Here is a 15,940-nt window from a genome sequence, read left to right as displayed (position 1 = left end):
GTGCATATGCACCTTCTTCATAAAATGTTCTAGCTACATTTAAAATTCTTGAAGCTTCATCCTATAAGGTGTCTCATACATTAGGGAGTCTCTAGATGCCAAAATTTATGGAAATTCAATATCCCTTTATGGTGACAATTCCATGATTTCCATAAATACATACCTTCAATATTATATGGTCTTCACTACTTGGTACCTTGTCTATGACTTCCTCTTACATGTGGGATGCATAAATTTGGCACCCTTTTTGAAGTTCTTCTTCAATTTCATGGTTGATATTTCTCTGAGAGAGACTAGCCTTATAATCCCATGCACTTTTCTTTGTTTCCCTTCTTCATCAAAGCAAGTGAATGCCTTGTTATAACAACCAAGGATCTCATGGTGGTTGTCCAACCAATCCATACAAATTAGGAAATCATATGAGCCCAAACGTATGCTATTTAAATATATTCTTATGCTCAAGTGATTCATGTCAATTTGAAATTCTTTGAACAACTCATTTATTCTCCTTTTGGTCCTTGTAGTTAGTTGAACAATCCAAATTTTCTATTCTTGGTTTTCTTTAAATGAAGTATTTCAGAAAGTTTAGGATCAATATAACTACGCCCAAATCCATAATCAATTAAAATGGCTATAGTATTTTTGTTAATGTTATCATCTGCCTCTCCCGGATGCAGGTGTATGAAGGGATTGAATTGCTGGAAAGGGAACGGGACAACAAGTGGCATTGCCACATGGCCACCTGTAAACCCGCACACACAACCATAAAATCGCCTCGCAGTAGCAGTAAATGTTATTTAATTTAGCACTCAAATCAACTCAACTGTGCCAACCTGCCTCGACTCTGCATCATGACGCCCTTAGGTAATATACTACCCACCTCCTCTGTCTCTAATCCTATGCCTCTGAGCTGCCATTGTCCCTTGGCTACAGTGGAGCCAAGTTCACGCACTGCTACAAGCAGGCGCTGCAACATTCTCTGCTGCATCGAGTTTGGACAGGGCAGCCATTATTCTCAGAGTATCATCTGCAACTTGAATCTCAATTCTGCGCCTGTTGAGCCTGATACCTCTGAGCCCCACTCAGTGCCGACCTCTCGCAAACATTCTCTTCATCCTAACGCCATAATGCCTCGACTACGCCATCATATGTGTAGCAGAAGAGGTGGAAGCAGACGCAGAATGCCTCGCTCTCCACCTTCACCAGTCTCAAACACCTCCTCCCCCTCTGCTAATTTCGTCTCAAGCCGTTATCCAGACACTCGTAGTGGCAGAGGCCGCACACGAGCCATCCACTTCCCCCCTCCACAAATTGCCATTCCAGCCATTGACATCCCCTCAAGCTCTCAGCAACCCCATCACTTAGCCCAATTCATCTACCACTACTCCCTAAACCAACCTCTCATCAGAGCTACCATCACAGTCACCTTCCACGAGGAGCCATCCAGCAATGAAGGTTGCCCAACCTATGCAATAGAGAAGAGGGATAATGCCTAGAGAAAGACTTCAACAGAGGAGAAAGAACAAGCACCTCAAGCAAAGGATGACATAGGTGCATTGCAGAATGATGACGATGACCTCGATGAATATAGGTGTTTCATCATTGAAGAACACCTGTCAACTCTGCATGAAACATGACTCACCACGTGTCTTCGGTTCTCAGGTTTCTGGAAATCACGTTTATAGGTTTATTTTATGAATTTTTTGAGCAATTCGTAAGTTTTGACAGTGAAGTCAACAGATTTTTATTGCATTTTCATATGTTGGTTTGTCCTGTGCGGGTAACAAAATCTTTTTGGACTAGATTGGTTTCCCATTCTTGGGCAGCCTCAATCTTGATTTTTGATGTTATATGCCATGAACTAGGGCACTGAACTACAAAGGCCAAATCCTCCTTGTATTTTTATGTTATAGTAATAGATTTAGACTTATTTAGGAAAAAAAAAATGTAATCATCTACCTCTATCAAGTGAGATTGATGATTATCCTACCTATTTCTTAATGTTTCATAAGCTCTAGGCATGCTTATTCCCATGTATCCATTGTATCATTGTGTTTCATGTTGTGTAAAATCCTTACTTTTTCTCCTTTATGATGGAAGTCCTTGTACATATGCCCCCCTTAAAAACCCTAACACCTAACATCTAAAGGGTTGATACTCTAGCCTTCTTCCCAATGAATCTAATTTCCTTGGTTCACTTTGAGATGGTTGGGTTTGTTGATTTGCTTGAGAGATACCTTTTAAAAAGGAAGGATTTTACCCCTTTTTCCTTTGCTCCATCCTGGCCCTATTTTTTGTTTTTCCCATAGAGGTTTTCCTCCCTTATGGATTCTTATAAAATATTGGGATCATCAAATCAAGTTTTGTCTCTATGAAAAGAAGGAAAACCACTTAGAAATATATGTATTTGACCTTTTCATCCTTAATAAAGTTAAAATAACTCAATAGTTAGATGAATTTTATTTCATATTCATCCATGATCATTCTCCCAAGCTTGAGTTCAAAGAACTCTAAAAATATTTCTATCATAGTGGTGTTTAGAAAAATATTTGTTCTAGAAATACCTCTTGAATTACTTTCATGACATTATTTTCTCATCCAAGTGCTCGACTTGTTTGAGTTAGTCCCACCACATCAAGATTTTCCTTGAAAATGATAAATTGTGATTCTAACCTTCAAATTAATTTAGAAATTATACAATTGGAAATACTTCCTCATCCCCAACAACCAAGCTTCAATCTCCTACTCTTTCAACGAAAACCATTAAATGTGGGAGGCTTAATCATCCTAAAACCTCCTCGTAATTCATCTAATTCAAACCTCCTTCTTTGTTGTCCAACAAATGATATGTTTGAGCTACTTTTAGACTCTATGAAAATATAAACCCTCTTAGTTGAATATTTTGGTGAGTTGTTTTGAATCCTACCAACACTCCTAGAATTCCTTGAACCTCTGATATCCTCTCTGTCGATCTAAGATTTATATTCCCCTACAAGCCTTGAATTTAATCCTTTACTTATTTATTTTTACAAATTATTTTGTTTTAAATATATTTTATTTATTACTGAGAATCATAACAAAATTTACTTGGTTTTCATGCCAATAAATAATTTATACAAACTTGGTTTTAAGGCCACTCAGCAATATTCAAGATAGATGAAAAATATGCAATATTCCATAGATAAAGAGTGTCACAATATAAAACACTCCCATTGAAATCTATAATAGGCTTAAAGGAAATAAAGAAAATACCACAAACACTATTTCAAATGAACAATGTAAACATCCCTAGCCATAAGTTCAAAAGTTGTTAAAAAATATGAATAGTAAATATACATATAATTGCATTATTTCATCTTCAAACTAATCCTAAACAAAATACAATGTTTACATTCAAATTTGTAACTTATTGTTGAAATCCCATGTGTTTATAACAATAAATATTATACATAGTATTAGTTATATATGTTATGCAATATTATAAAGCATGAAAATAACACTTGTATTTAAACAAGCAATACATTTTAAACGAGTTTTCTTTAGTGCGACTTTTTGGAAGTTTTTCCTGTGGATTTTTCTGGTCTAATTTCTCTAAAATACGGCAGAGATTCATTGAAATCACAAGTTTGATGGGTAACCTATGCACAATAGAAGTCCCCTAAGGGTTTTTCATGGTGATGAATCCATATATATTGTCAAAAAAGTAGTTTAAATAACACAAATCAAGATTTCACCACAAATTTTTATGCCAAATTCTACTACCAAAAACTCCAAAAAGTCGCACTAAAGACAACTCCATTTTAAATTTTAAACCTATAAGATTTAAACAAAAAAATTACAAACCAAAGTAATAAGAATAAACAATGTATACATTCTCACTTTTCCGAATTCAAAGGGTAATTAAAAGTTTTGAAAATTAAGTATACATAAGAATAACATGGTTTTACCTCAAAGTAAATTTAAATAAAATACCACATTTATATTCAAATTAACAAATAACTTAGAATAGAATTTCCATATAAAAATGGTATCAAATATTTAAAAGATAAAACAAATTTATTTTACAATATTCTTATTATGTTGAGAGGCGCTCCAGAACCTCATATGAGGGAGATATTATAGTATCTATAAATGAGTATAAAGATTTATGTTGGCTTAATAAAAATTTGAGATAGAGGATACGTTGTAGTTTTTTTAAACCAACTTAGATCCATCTAACACCACATCTATCATGCGCTGAGAGGGATCAAATCCCTCAAGGTGAAAAAATTTCCTCAAGTTCTACACTCCAAAAATAAGGTGCAAGAAATCAAATAGGATTAGAAAACACCATCTACACTAAAATTAATGCATCTAGAGACAGCAATCAAATAGGATTAGAAATCAACATCGATACTGAAAATCAATGCATCTAGTGCAAGCAATCCAATAGGATTAGAATCATCATCTACACTAAAATCAATACATCTAGTGAAAGAAATCAAATAGGATTAAAACTCATAATCGATATTGAAATCAATGCATCTAACACAATAAATATTCTTCCCTCTCTCCCCCCTCCATCTATATCTATATCTCCCTCCTTATATCCTTCTTTGTCTCTCTATCTCACCCCCCTAAACACACACACACACACACACTCTACATACTTATCTATCTCTCCTTCCCTCTCTCCCTCTCTCTATCTCTCTCGTCTTCCCTCTCTTCACCTCCCATCTATATCTCTGTCTCCCTCTACCTATTCTTTGTCTCTCTATTTCAGCCCCAAAACATATGCACTCTTTCTCCATATCTATCTATCTCTCCCTCCCTCTTCATCTCCCTCTCCCTCTCTCTTCCCATTCTCTCCTTCTCTTCCCTCCTGCTCTCCTCTCTCCCTCCCTCTCTCTCCACCTTTCTCTCTCTATGTCCTTATTCTTACCTCCCTCTCTCCTTCTCTCTCTCACCTCCTCTGTCTCCCTTTCTCTCCCATATCCCTCTATCTCCCCCCCCTCTCTCTCTCTCTCTTCCCTCAAAATCAGTCATTATCTCCCTCCCTCTCTCCTTCTCTTCCCTCTTCATTCCATATCTCCTTATTTGTCTTTCCATCTCACCCCAAAACATACACACTCTCTCTCCGTCTCTCCCTTATCACTCCCTCTCTCTTTGTCTCCATGTTTCTCTCTCTATGTATTTATTCTTCACTCCCTCTCTCCCTCTCCAAATCCATCTTTTTGTCCCTACCTCTAAATTCCTCTCTTTGGTCCTTCCCCTCTCTCCATTTCTCTCCTTATTCCTTCTCTCTTCCCCCATATCTCTCTCTCTCTCTCTTCCCCCCAACCTTGTCACTATCTCCCTTCCTCTCTCCTCTTCTCTCCCCCCTCCATCTCTGTGTCTCCTTCTCTCTCTCTTACCCTTCTCTCCATCTCTCACTCCTATCTTTCTCTTCCTCTTCATTACTCCTCTCCCCTCTCCTTCATTCTATCTCCATACCTCCCTTGTCACTCCCTCCATCTGTCCACCTCTATCATTCTATGTCTTTGTTCTTCCCTCCATACATATATCTAGATCTAATTATATATCATGATATATTAATATATATATTATAATATAAAATAATTAATATTGTATTAAATTTAATATTTTATTAATTAAAAGTTATTAAATTTAACAATATTAATATTAATATTAATATTTTAATATCAATATTAGATTTAATGTGGTTTTACATGATAACAAAATTTATAATAAAGCTACATCCAATTAATATATATGGTTTTTCCTTTTAAAGATTCATTTTAGAAATATTTAATTAAAAGAAGTATTAAAAGATTTTGGAGTAGGATTTTCGATTCTTTGTGTTGAATTAACATTTTTTCTTTGATTTAAGAAATGGTATTGGGTTGAGTAAAGAGTAAAGATGTTTAAAATTTTACCTAATTTGGAACTTTAATGTGGTAATTTTTTTGTTAAAGGTAAATTTATGATCCATTCAAATTCAGGTATGTGATAAAAGAGCTATTAAACACATGAGATAATTTATTATCCATTCAAATTATATATAATAATACATAGTTTTATTTTAATAATTAATCTTAGTCCATTAATAAGATTAAAAAGATATATAATCTAAAGATTCAAATTATATATAATTTAAGATTCAAGCAAATGTTTTGGCCTACATTAGCAAAAATTATTTTATTATTTTTTGAGGACGTGACATAATTACACATCGGGGTCATATTGGGCTTGGGTTGTAGAATGTGCCTCGACACAATGAGTATAAATATGCGCCTCGGCGCAATGAGTATAAATATTTAAATATTGACTCAATAAAAAAAAAATCAAACATTATATATGTCCATAATAGGTTTGCAATTTCATATAACAATTTTTTATATCACACAGATTAGTATAACAAACGAATATATACTTTTACTTAGAGTTACTATCTACCATAATTTAAGTTAGTCATTCCACCAAAATAAATAGGATTTCTATGTCATTAAGCAAGCCTAACGAGAGTTACTACCCACCATTCTTAATACAAAAATACTTAGAAGTATTAGAGTTCCATATGCAAATTGTTTATATCACATGGATTAATATAAACAAATAAATGTATACTCATGCAAATAAATATATTTACCTAGAGTTATTGCTTGCCATAATTTAAGTATGTTTTTCCACCAAAATAGGTAGGATTCATATGTAATTAAGAATACTTGCTAAGAGTTACCACCCATCATTATTTATGCATTTCTTGACACAAAAATAGATAGAAGTAAAAATTTTATGATTACTTCACTTGATGTTTATTTTAACAACATTTTTTTCTTATATAAAATACATATAAGATAAAATATAATTATTTTTTTTTATTAATTTATATAATTAAAGTGAATATAAATGTTGATTCACACTTATCAATATTTTTTTTTTTTCTCAGTAAAGGCTAATTCTATTAAAGGAAAATCAAAATAATGTTACAAGTTGAAGCCTCAGGCAAGGGCACCTGAGAGCATTCAACACAACAAACCGTCCCGAGTATGGGAGGACTAGAAACAGAAGCAAGGAGTCAAACATTGGAAGCGAAAACAACGATAAGATCATAGGAGTCTGAAGCTGTCAAGATCAGAAACATAAAAACAGAGAGCTGACCATATCCGCAGAAGAGCTACAGGTTGCCGCCTTGCCATGAAAAAAGAACCAAAATCCAGTCTGCCGAGGGGAGATCTGAACCACCATCCCAAAAACCGCCTGTGCTTTGACCAAAAGAACCAATAGAGAAAACTGGGAATACACGATAAAGTCCAGGTGGCATTACATTTCCATGCCCTGGTCCGGAGGCTCCTCCACCACCGGGCAGGCGTTGCCATACCAAGTCCCTTCATCTCTAGCAATGTCACCAGCACCACTGCCGCCAGGAGGAGCCGACGAGGGACGGGTGTCACTGGAACAACCAGCAGTGGCCATCGAGACATAGATACCATGCGAGCTGCCACCTGGTGGCTGAGTGTCACCAGGGGCACCCCCCTTGTCATGCTGCTTGCCACGCCCGTCCATCTTGCCTTCATCTGCCAAATTCTGCCCATCACCTTGGCTTTCCTCTCTGCTGTGACTACCCTGAGAGAGTTTAGCCGGAGTACGACCTGTAGCTTGAGGCGGAGCCTCTTCTTCAGAAAAGATTACCGTGACATTGGCCGAGATAATGGGCCTATTAAGGTTGCTTTGGAACTTGAAGTGGGTGGACTGAAAAGCATTATGCGGGAAAGGCCTGCGGGAAGGGCTGAGAGGAGGCGAGTTCGACTGAGATAAGGGCTGAGAAGAAGGGGTCGGATTTTGATCGACAGATTGAGCCCTCTGAGAATGCCCCCGCCCACCTCGGCTTCCACCATAGCGGCTTCTCATGCGATGCCGAACCATGATGAGGCCACAGAGGGAGGGCTTAGAGACACAGGAAACTTTGGAGGGGAGATGAGACAGCACCAGGAGGATTCTAACAATGATCAATAAACTGGCCTGAGACTGGAGAAAGGGGGGCGCAGTAGCAACAACCAGAGCCACCGAGAGCGACCCACTAAAGACATAAACCGACCTGCTGCAGTGAAAAGCACCAAGGGACAGGCAGAGACGAGAAGACGAGGAATAAATAAAGGGATGGAGAGCCGTATGGGCCATGATTGTTCCAGCAGTATCCTTGCTTCGGACAGAGTGAGCCTTTAATTCAATCTTCAGGTGGGATCGATCTCGCCTTAGGTGAGCCGAATTGAGCCAGATGTGAGCCGACGTGAGCCAGATATGAGCCTGGAGAACAGTGCTAGTCCGCATCTGGCAAGACCATGCTCCTGCAACCTTAATTAAATCCATTAATTGCCATTTAATTCACCCGCATCCAGGTCACTTATCAATATATATTAATGATTACATTATATTTTGATTATTTTATAACTATTATCAAATTATAATTATTTATGGTATATGTTAATAGATTTAATATAAGCTAGATATCTTACATAATATTAATTTAGATATCTTACATCTAGTTAAGTTATTTAAGAGACATAAGATTGTTGTATGTCTCGGAGGAAAAGGTGATGCTTCTATTAAGGGATTCATAAAGAGTTTGTCAGGAATAAACTTCAAAATGATAAAATAATAAAAGTGAAGGGTGTCATGGAGAACCTTGTAGACAGTTCTATCCAATTTGAGATATGGATGCAAGTTTAGGTATAAAGAGTTTTGAATATAATATTAGGTTTAATATTGATATTAAACCACTACTTGTTATCATTTGGCTTGACCCATAGGGAATTTGAATCTTGAATATCATGGTTTACATAAGACTTCACAACACGATGATTGTCAATTGAGCTACCCCATAAGTTAAATTGAATATTAATATTAAATGCTTAATATTAGTGTATTATTATATTAATACTATTAGGTTTAATATGTTATAATATATATTAATGCATTAGGATAAAGAGTGTATTTTTGTGGTATCTAGAGGAATTGTCAACTAGGCAGGTCTCTTACTCGCGCAACACAAGGTCGATTGCACCACTACCACTATAACTTATAGGTGCCTATATATGCCCTTTTCGCAAGCATATGTGAATCAGAGGGTTTGAACCTCAAACTTCGTAACACATAATATTTCATTTACATAACCATTGGCAATTGAGTTGCCCTTAAGGGCCAGCTAGAGAGCTTTAATATAATATAATATAAGATTATATTACAAAATATTAATATTATAACATTATATTATATTAGACATAGTATTATAATATTATAATGTTAAACATAATATTATAATGTCTGAAAATAAATGTTATATATTATTCAACATAATACTATATAATTTGCTTAGTATTATATGATATTATATAATATTGAACATAGAGAAAGAAGAAGTAAGACTTTTACAAAACCTAAAAAGATGGATTTAGAAGTCCAAAAAAAAAAACAAGATACAAAAAATGGTTGAAATTTCACTACATTAAAGGGGAAAAGGCATATGTAAGGTCATAAATTGAGTTTATAGAATTTTGACATTAATATTTTAATTTTTTTATGATATAGATGCATTGGTTCTTGTGTAAATGTTGATTTCTAATCTTATTTTATTGATTTCACTTAATGCATTGATTTTAGTGTAGATATTCATTTCTAATCCTATTTGACTGATTTCACTTAATCCATTGATTTCAAAGTAAATGTTGATTTCTAATCTTATTTGATTGTTTGCACTAGATGCATTGACTTCAATCTATGTGCAAAGTAATTATTAATGACATGCATTGACTTTCGTGTTATAGTAATCACCAACCTAGACCCATATTAAATATGAATGAATAGCAAAGAGCCCATATCCATCTTAAATAGGAATGAATAAAAAATAGTAAGTTAAGAGAGAGGAACGATAAATGAAAACTAAGAATGCACTGAATTCAGTGTAGATGTTAATTTGTGATTTGATGTAAAGAGATGGATGATGTACATTACTTTTAAAATAATTTAAATAATAGTGTGCATTGATTTCAGTCTATGCATAAAGTAATTAGTAATGTTGGGCATTGATTTTTTTGTTATAATAATCATCAACCTAGATCCATGTTAAATAATAATGAACAATAAGAAGCCTAGATCCCTCTTAAATATAAATGAACAATAAAGAGTAATTCAGCAGAGAAATATATAAGAAATGGTAGTTACTAAAGAGTATCAACAACAAAGGGATAAGCAAGGAGTAGATCAACAAAGACAGGAACAAAAATGAAAAATGAACAATGACAAGAATAAATGGAAGAAAAAAATTAAATGGAAAATTTAAGCATATCAAAGAGAATTTCGACAAAGAAGAGCACAACAAATGGAAACTAAATAGTATCGAGAGGAAATCATACAAGAAAATTCTCAATGGAGAGAAAATCAACAAGAAAAATAGAAGGAATGACAATTGAAGAGAATGAATAATAGAGGGAAAAATGATGAATAGCAAAGAGCATATTGGTCTCGAGTCTTCTAGAGAAAGCTCAAATATAGCCCATTCAATCTCTAATTTCTTCAACCAAGTGTAGTCTCCTCCCTTATGTATTTCCACTCTTCTCGCTATATTTGGCTCTTCAATTCCTTCATGAAACCTATGCCCCACCCCATCCCTTAGTGGCATGCCATCCCTTAGTGTTATGCCTAAACCTGGACTATCTCATAGTGCCACTCCTAAATTTGGACCCTTGAGCTCCATCTCTGTGTTTCCCTTAAACTTTGTCCCTTTGTTTCTAACCACACATTGTACCTTTCCACCATTCTCCTATCCCTCCACTTGTGGATTTAATGTTAGTTTTTGGTAGTAGTTGACAAGTGTTCTAGTCTCTATGGTGTATAAGAGGCCAAGGTAGATGAGATATCTAAAATATGGAAACGTTTTTGTGAGAAAATCCTTAAAAACACCTTAATTACATTAATTAGCCAATAATAAAATATTTCCCAAGTCTAACTTAGGAAAAGTGGTTAATTAACTTATATTAGTTGAGAGAAATTGATTTTGCTCTAGAGACTTTTGGAAAAGTAATTTGATGAAGTCAATAAAATCTTATCCATCGATCATGATTAGATCTTAATTGTTGAGAGTCCAACAAAATATTATAAGAGAAAGTTGATGGGTTTTGGAGAGTACACACGTGAAAATTGAGACATATAGGGAGTTAGTGCAAATTAGCTAGATGTAGAGAACAAGGCGTAGTTCCAACCAGAGAGAGTCGGTAGTGGGGTTTTCAGCAGTGAGAATTTCTGGAGAAATTCTCATGAGGTTTCCCAACATTCTAATGTGAGGAAGGGAGGTTGTGTTTTCTAGCAGGGAGGTCATATTCAACTAGTGTGAGTAGTCAGTTCCTCAGTGGGCGTAGTAGGAGAAATGTTTCCACTTCTAGTAGACAGAAGAATTGTCGGAGCAGGTGTGAGTAGCTTCAAGAGGCAGAGGGAGACGTATTGAATTTCAATGAGTGAGTCCTAGAGGTTGTGCAAATCATCTAGTGGCTATAGTGCGCATTTTTGGGTAGAAGTGTGAGTGTCAGAGAGTAGTGCGAGTGGATGAGAGGAGGCCAATTAGATTTATTGGAGGGAAAAGTAATTTCCTAGATTATATTACCAATGAGAAAATTTGATTCCTGAGGTTTTCCATACTATGAAAGCTAGTTGTAATTCTCTATTTTTCTAAAGAATAATAAAACCCTCATCTGCTACACGTGTTTTCCCTTCAGGATTTTTCTAAGGACAATTGTCCAAAAATATTGGTATCATATTTATTATGTGTGTGCATTATTTTCTCAGTTCTAGTGTTTTATTTTTTGTAAAAAAAAATATTTTTGAATATTATAGTAGTGGATTATTCATTATGTGTCATAAATTAATTTACATAAGACAAATAAAGTGCATAAGTTAGGAGAATAATACCCAGTAGTTATAATCATGAAAATTTCACATCTAAGAGTTGCCTAGTCCCTACAACCAACATCATGCTTCAATAATGTTCCTCAGGAACCATATACTACTTCAATCCTTTCTTCCTCTGCAATTAACCTCTATTTCCTCTATTCCTTATGAGACCCTATGCTACTGTGGCTACATTAACCCTAATATTCATTTGAATCCTCCTTTCTCCAACCATAACGTTCTTCATAATAATATTAATAAACAATCTCTCCATTCTCCTATTAAAATAAATCTTGTGCATTATAGTAATGATCCTATTCATAATTCAGTTATTAATAATAATAATCCTCTGCATTATAATAATAATGACCCTATTAATAATGTTAATTTGATTAATAATAATAATAACTCTAATAATATCAATTCTAATAATATTATTAATTCTAAATATTACCTTAATAATAAAAATTATCTTTCCATTCCCAATGAATTAAATCCTCTAAATGATATTCTTGATCATAATTCTAAATATTTTTCGAGTTCATCCTCTTCTTTCTCAATTCCTAATGAAATGCATTCTTTTGATCAAATTAATAAACATATTATTTTTTATGACCAGATCAACAATCAAGCCCTCCGTGACTATCATATTAATTCTTAAAATCATAGCCCTTCCCAAGGCTCTTCTTCTCACCTTAACACTTCACTTCCTCCCCCTGTTACCTCTATACCTGTCTCCACAGTCAATCTTTCCTTTATCAACATTGATCCCTCCTACCTTCATCTTTTGGAGAAAGGGTTTAGTTTCGCCTTAGCACCTCATCAAATCTCGAAAGAAGATATTCTTTACTCAGTTGAATGTGCATGTGAAAATGTTCATTACATGTTGCTAAAGAAATTCAGAAAGAATGTGGTAGAGTTCTAAAGAAGGTGAAACCTCCCAAACCTAACTTATCCAAGGATGAATTGCAAACCATTAATCATCTTAATGATAACCTTGACATCCTTTACTTAAATAAGATAAAGGAAATCCCACTATTATCATGAAAGCTTCATACTTAATGAATCTAAGATGATAGATATTCTATCTTCTAGTTCCTATTAATTCCTACACTAAAAAACCATTAATTCCATCACGCAACTTGTCACTAAAGCCATCAAAACCTCCTCCTCTCAATCGTAATTGTAACCAAACATTACTTGTTGTACTGAGGTGGTATCATGTGTGGGATGAGAACTGCTTCTTGTAGAAATTTGACTTCAAGGTAAACATTTCGAACAACTACTCATAATATCAGTATATATGCCATTCCTTCAATTATTATTTAGACCATTTTGTATACTGCAAATTGACTTTTCTTATGCCTTTGTTTAGGTATCCATGATTTTCTTAGAAAGTAGCGACACACAAAAGCAGTTAACACGAAGCATCAAGAAGAACACCAACAACTCTAGGAAAGCAATGGCGATTATGCAGTACAATGCAAATGCCCAAATACTCGTGCAGAGAACTAAACCTTTGTTTGAATATGGGGAAGAAGTGTGTGTGGAGCTGGCTATGTGGAGGAAGCTTGTACTATAATATTCCTTTTTTGAGGGACATTATTTACCTATGGTATTCACTGTGGTATTTTCCCAAGGTGTTTTCCCATGGTATTTTCCTTTATATTTTTTAGGAAAATAATAAAATAAAGGTTTCTAGAAAGTCCATCAAGCCTATAAAAGGGGACAGGAGCAAGGAATATAGGTATCTTGACTTTTTCTATCCTATTGAATTTTTGTTGAGAACTTGGCATGACCAGTTCCAGTTTGATCCCTAGGATGAAAACCCTACAATGTAATTTGTCTGGTGGATCCATCCAAGGTCCAAAAGTGTGCTTCAATTGGTCAAGTCATTTGATGACCAGCCATACATACCATTGACAGGGGCTTCAGTATGACTTGTATGGGCATGTATCTTTGTTTTTAGTTATTAATATAAATAAGAGGCTACATTTTCAAATCCCTTTTGTGTTTGGTTTTTTTATTGCAAGCATTTTAATTAGAACACTAAAGTGTGTCAGATCTATTAAAAAAAATTGACATTTGGGATCTTACATTCTTAGGGTGGTTGTGTGGAGGAAGCATGTGAGGAGATAGAAATGTTATGCGAAGGTGGTTGTGTAGAGGAAGCGTGTGCAGAAGAAGTGGGTGTGGAGGAAGTTGTGCAGAGGAAGCATGTGTGGAGACGTAGATGCATGAAAAATGTGGACCTCGCTAAAAGAAGCATGGTTTTCATCAATTAATTAGCGGTAGAGGAAGGCACTATGTTGTGTTGCAACTATTAATCTTGTTGATCATATTTCTAGTTCATCTCTATTATCTTTGGATGTGAAACTTCCTTCGCTTGGAAGAGCTCAATGGAGGAAGGAAGAGAAACCTTCGATAGGATCCAAGCCCTTCAAAACACTCGCTGAATGAATTTGAGTTACACAGATGGATCTAACTTCTCTTACTTTTTATGTAGATATTTCTACAACTATCACAATGGTTTAACTAACCAGTTGAGTAGTTTATTTGTCATTAATTTAACCTAGTTTCTTTGTTATTAATTTAATACGATTTCCTTCACTTAATCCATCTATTATCTCTAAAATAATTTTTCATTGTTTTTTTCGTTGCTTAATTTGTTTCTTCACCATGAATTAACTTTTATTTTATTTTATGTTTTAAAATTTAACCCAATTTAAATTGACCCACCCAATAAATTTTCATTACTTTTTTTTGTTGGTTAACTTGTTTCTTCACCATGACTAAAATTTTATTTTCTTTATGTTTTTAAACTGACCCACCTAGCCTCTAAACTTCATTGAGATGAAGGATTCTCCCACTATTGCATTATGGAAAATGCGGTTGTAGATCATAAACCCCAATACTAGTCAAATATTATTCAAAGAAATACATTGTAAATTCATTTGAAACGATTCAAGGATTTTGGACTTTAATTCATAAATTTTGAAGTGGGTTCCATAACAAGTTTTTATACTTATATTTTGTCTTTGGAATATGAAATACCTAATTACTAATTTTAAACATTTTTTTATAAGTTGGTACAAAATTTTCTATTAATAAAAATATTTTACATTGAAAACATCCTTATCCAAAAAATACTAATATGGGAGTGGAAAAATCTAACCAAATATCTCTAAAAAGCATCAAAGCTTTCAAAAATTAGACAATAGTTTAATCATCAGTTACAACTGGTTGTACAAAAAATCATACAAGTGATAACTATATATGTTCCCACATAAAAAACATGGTGAGATTCCAAGTGCCAAAATGCAAAACTATAACAGGAAAATTTCCAATCAATACAGTGAAACAAGAGATCGGTAAAAACTGGACATATGTTTTCTTGATTGATACCATGAAGCCTATCGAAACCATTGGTGCATAGTCTGTTTTGAGGAAAAGTTTCAATAGGATGCTTTGCAGCCAAAAAAACTTCCCTTAGTCTGAAATGACAATTTGAGAGAGGGGAGCTCCATTAGTTGGTGGATTAATGTTGATTGGTTCAACATTGATCACAACAAGAGTGCTAGTGATATCTTCAGAGTTAGAATTGGAATCTAACACTACATACTATTCCACCCTTTCCAAACGCATCAGAATGTCATCCAAATAAAAACGAACATTCATAAGGAGGTGTTTTATGTCCTCCTAACCTACAAAAACCTTGTAATTATCCACATGTTTGTCTCAGAGCACCAAATGAAATAGAGTGTCTAGTTATTGATGTACTACAACAGAATGCAAGAAATGTAGTCTTCTTCTTCTAAATTTCCCAAGGTTGAGAATCCATTTAAGATCTTAGTTACCCACCTCTGAATCAGAGAAGTAGGCCTTATTGCCAAATTCTCTGCCTTCGAGGTGTCGAATCTCCTTTCTAATCTCCAAAGGAATTGAGTCAAACAAGGTTTCCATCGAATTCCATCCAAATAAATGTTTTTGCTGAGAAATATAGTTGCTACTAGAACCTCCT

This window comes from Pinus tabuliformis, chromosome 6 (assembly GCF_031772625.1).
Source record: "Pinus tabuliformis cultivar Carrire ecotype Pingquan chromosome 6, CPIR1, whole genome shotgun sequence".
NCBI classification, from domain to species: domain Eukaryota; kingdom Viridiplantae; phylum Streptophyta; class Pinopsida; order Pinales; family Pinaceae; genus Pinus; species Pinus tabuliformis.
This window is presented reverse-complemented; position numbering follows the sequence as displayed.